This window comes from Silene latifolia, chromosome Y (genome assembly GCF_048544455.1).
Source record: "Silene latifolia isolate original U9 population chromosome Y, ASM4854445v1, whole genome shotgun sequence".
In the NCBI taxonomy this organism is placed as follows: domain Eukaryota; kingdom Viridiplantae; phylum Streptophyta; class Magnoliopsida; order Caryophyllales; family Caryophyllaceae; genus Silene; species Silene latifolia.
The window spans coordinates 408,332,892-408,337,820 of record NC_133538.1 but is presented as its reverse complement, the minus strand read 5'-3'; the positions used below and the strand labels follow the sequence as shown (position 1 = coordinate 408,337,820).

At 44.0% G+C, this 4,929-nt stretch overlaps 1 non-coding gene across 1 annotated transcript; it reads left to right on the top strand.

Annotated features, from left to right (window-relative positions):
• The first annotated feature begins 4,113 nt into the window (after positions 1 to 4,113).
• LOC141635597 (small nucleolar RNA R71) lies at positions 4,114 to 4,219 on the top strand. The gene has a single exon (XR_012540273.1). It is a non-coding gene; the product is annotated as a small nucleolar RNA R71 (small nucleolar RNA).
• Positions 4,220 to 4,929: the final 710 nt, after the last annotated feature.

The window sequence follows — 4,929 nt, the reverse complement described above, 5'->3', positions numbered from 1 at the left end:
GTGCCCCGTAGAAGCTCACAGACTAGCTCGTAGAAGCCGATCCCCTGAAGTGACGTACGGCAAATAAAGCGCGTAGGGAGAAAGTCACAGTCAACTAAGTCATAAAACCTCTTACGATGAACACCATTAATAAAAGTTACCTGGGGGAACGCAGGGTGGGAGTCGACGGTGTCGTCCACTCGAATCGTGACATGGCCAACAGCAGGTGTAGCACGACCACGACCGCGGCCTCTAGAACCTGAAGTAGAAGACCGTCCAGTGATGGTACGAGGAACTAGGGCCGCCCTAAAAGCAGATGCGGCTGCAGGTGAGTCCGCCACATGTGTGCTCACCGTGGCTGAAGTAGAGGTTGTGGTTGCAGCTGTGACCACCACTGAGGAAGAAAGGCTAGCAGCAGTGCTAGCAGTAGTAGTGGCTGTGACTGGGGTGGTAGCTGAAACAGGGCTAGCAGCAGTGCTAGCAGGTGTAAAAATAGTACCAGCAGCAGAGACTAAGAACGCAGGAGCTGCGGTACTAACAGAAGTGGAGGCGGTGGTAACAGCAGGGACCACCGTCTCAGACAAGGACGAACTAGAAGTCGAGCTCGTAGAAGGCACAGAGCTAGAATCCATCCTAAACAAATAGGGCAGGGGAATTTGATAAGAAAACAGCATGTAAACAGCGTGAAAATTCCCAAAGAAAGTCGAAAAATTCGACTAACAGCCCAAAAAGTCCCAAATTTTCCTCGACAAATTCGAATAAGACAAGTAAACCGTGATAGGGTGTGGGTAACAGGCATCATTGGCAGCAATTTAATCAACAATTGAGACAAATTAAGCATGGCCAGCAGTATAGACCCAATGACAGTCGAAAATTTCGACTAAGCTGAACCTTAATCACAAATTTCCCAAAACAATTCGAATTAAACATGTTAATAATCAATAAGGTATGGGAATTAATCATCAAGTAAGAAAAATTGGGCAAAGAATTACAATTATAGTCGAAAAATTCGACCTAATATGAGCACCGAAACCCTAATTCCTAATTCACTTCATAAAAAGCAAAATTAATGAAATTAAAATGCAAAGAAGTGTAGGAATTACTTACTTGATGATAAGGCACCTACAAATAGCAATTAATCAACAATCAACAAGCAACAATGGCGATTTTTGATCGATAAACCGTGAAACCCTAAAATCCTCAATTAACCGTGTAAAATAGCGTAAATCAAAGGGGAAGTAGAGGGCAAATGACGATTAATTAGCAAGGAACAAAATTTAGGTGGTGGATTTGGTAAATGGGCAAGAAAAATGGAGGATTTGGGGTTTTTTTTATCGCAAATAAGGGAGAAGGGGCGAAATAATGAAGAAGAAATGAAATAATAAAACAAACGAGGGAGTTAAAGAGACTCCCTGCGTGTAATTTCTAATTTCACTCGATCGAGTGGTTTAGAACTGCTCGATCGAGAACTTCTTGTATTCATCTACTCGATCGAGTAAAAAGTTACTCGATCGAGAACTCCCCTTTTTTGCTTTTGTCGATCGAGCAACAGGAACCCATTCGATCGAACAAATTCCACTCGATCGAGTAGTACTCGATCGAGGTCTTTTCCTCGTGTAAGCTCTTGAATTTGTGTATAGTTCCCCAAACCTGCATAAAAACACTCGCAAAAATATCCCAAAATACCAAATACGAAAAGTAACAGCCTATAGTCTTCTAATCTATGCTAAAAAATGTCTAAATTCTAATTATCCTAATTAAATGCAATAAACAAATCCGACGGAAATTAAAAATTGTTTATACAAATTGGTACACGGGGCATTTCCCCGCTCACTTCTCAAAGCAATTCAGTAGCCCCTCGTAGGGCTTCTGACTGGAGGTCGTCATCTCAGCAACATTAATCATCCTCTTCAATTTCCATGAGCTTGAACTTGAATCGTTAGGAGGAGAATAGTTGACGTCCACATACACGCGAACTTTTCTCGTCCTTACTCCTTTCTCACCAGCTTTAACATCATCGCTCCCACTTTGACTGACATTAATTGCATAATAACCATTGAGAGCTCTTTCATTATTTTCATCTGTACCTGCAGCAAGGAAAACAGATGAACTTTCCTCCTTTTTGCTCTCAATCTGAGGCGGAGGGGTCACGATAGCAGCACAATATTCCAAATCTTCATTTGGAGTGTCAATAGGAGAGTCAGTAGAAGAGAGGGCATTGCAAGGCTGAGCTTGCATGGGAGCCCTTCGGGACTTAGACTGATGGAGTATCAATTCCTCGTCCCCAACCTGGAAAGTCAATGTCTTGCCCCCGACGTCTATCACCGCACGGGCAGTAAATAAGAATGGTCTACCTAAAATGATAGGGGTATGGGTATCTTCGGGGATGTCAAGTACAACGAAGTCAACGGGAATAAAGAACCTCCCGATCTTAATAGGTATGACTTCTATGACACCTAGTGGCCGTGATATACTACGGTCGGCCATCTGAACAGTCATATTTGTGCAATTAGTCAAACCAAGTCTCTTAGCCAGAGACAGCGGTAAGACACTCACGCTAGCGGCAAGATCGCATAACGCGTTATCAATTAAGTGGGTACCAATATGACACGGAATCGAAAAACTACCCAGGTCTGACTGTTTGGGAGGTAACTTATTCTGAACTAGGGCCATCCCTACCTCGGTCAAAGCTACCGTCTCATGGTCGTTAATGTGCCTCTTACGTGATAAAATTTCTTTCATAAATTTAAGGTAAAAGGGTACCTGTGTCAGCAATTCGGCAAATGGCACAGTGACTTGCAAGCTTTTCAGGAGTTCGGCAAATTTGCCGAATTGTTGATTAGCCTTAGTACTCTGCAGACGCCTCGGGAAGGGCACAGTGATGGGCATTTCGAGCCCTTTGTTCCTCTCTTCCAATGTATCAGCCGGATTAAGCTCTAACTCCTTCGATCGAGACTTTTTTCCTCTCGAACATGGTCTTTCAGGTGATTTTTCACTCGATCGAGCACTAGTAAGCTCTCGATCGAGTTATTCTTTATCAGCATTACTCGATCGACCAAAAATATCATTCGATCGAGCAGATTCTTCAGCAAATTCACTCGATCGAACAGTTTTATTTACTCGATCGAGCTCTTCTTTTTCCTGTTCACTCGATCGAGTGGAAATTCCACTCGATCAAGCCCTTTCTTCAGCATTTTTACTCGATCGACCTCCAGAAATTAGTCGATCGAGTACTTTCTTTGTCGTCAGCTCTTTTTCTTCGACAGTGCACTGTTCATCAGCAGTAATTACCTTCCCCGGGTCTGATTTCGGTCCTTCATATGAATAACCGCTCCTCAAATTAATTAAATTGACCGTCTCATGTGGATTCTTATCGGCTTGTGAGGTTAAATGTCCCGGTTTCCTTGTGGACTGGTTCGCGGCTAACTGGGCAACTTGAGTTTCAAGTGCCTTGATAGATGCATCTTTTTGTTGATCACTTAGCTTCCACTACTTTGTCAAAGACTGCAACATCGTCTTCAACTCACCTAGCTCACTTACCCCACCAGAAGATGATGCACCTTGGTTCGGTGTAGGAAAGTAAGGAGGCTTTTGAAAGCCTTGTTGAGCCTTACGAGAAGGGACATATGGTTGTTGCTGCTGCGGAAGAGGGGTAGGATTGAGCACATTTTGACTTGTCCACCTCAGATTGGGATGGACTGCCCCTTGCTTATTATAATAGGAACCCCATCCTTGCCTGTATTGTTGAAAAGCAAGGACCTGTTCCTTCTCTGTATGATAGCCAACAGCAGTGTGACCGTCGTTGCTTCCACACCTCTCACATGTGACAGCCTCCCCTCTAGTAAGCAAATGAACCGTCTGAGGCTCCCCAGCAGAATGCAACTCCAACTTATCAAATCTAGCATTCATGGCTTCCAGCTGAGCCACAACTTTCTTATCGACTGCATGAACTCTTCTAGTACCATCCCTCGGGTTCCCATACTCAGCACAGTGGGTCGCCATCTCTTCAATAAGGGCCATCCCTTATCATCGTCAGTGTTCTTTTGGAATCTTCCATTGGATGATGCATAAAGTATGGCTCTGTGATCATCGTATAGCCCATTGTAGAACTGATTGGACAGGAACCACGGATCAAAACCATGGTGAGGAAGAGACCTCACCAACCTCTTGAAACGGCACCACGCTTCATAGAAAGTTTCATCAGGTGCCTGTTTGAAACTGGTAATCTTGGCCCTTAGCTGATTAGTGCGCTGCGGAGGGAAATATCTCTTATAAAAAGCAAGAGCAAGGGTCTCCCAGTCTGTGACCCCCGCGGCTGTGCGGTCAAAATCAGTAAGCCACTCCCTGGCTGAGTCAGTCAAAGAAAAAGGAAACAGCACCTCCTTAATCTTGTCTTTAGTTACCCCCTTTGTGGCGGGGATAGTAGAACAGTAGTCCGTAAATACCTCCATATGCTTCCTCGGATCTTTACCTGCCACACCTCTAAAGAGATTTCTCTCCACCAGATTGATATATGACGGACGGATGTCAAATGTATTCCCATCCTTAGTCTGGACATTGAAACCTTTAGGAATAGATGATGCTTTAGGCTCCGAATGGCTGGCAATGTTCGGCATCTTTACTGAGTGGTTTACAGAACTGAAAGTGTCTTCTTCAAAAGATGGATTTTCTGTAAATAGGAAATGTTGAAGTTCGGGTTCGAAAGTACTCAAGTCTTCCTTTCGTGATTCTCTTTGCAGACGGATTCTATACCTGAACAATCTCTCTGGCTCAGAATCAGCTGGAACTAACTCCACCCTATGTGACCTGGGCATACACAATACTGAAAGAAAATGAATAAGAACTGCCTCAAGGAATAAAAATTCCCTGAGACGGATAAAATAAACGAAACAAAGACAAATAGGGCAATTGCCTCCCCGACAACGGCGCCAAAATTTGACAGGGCTGTCG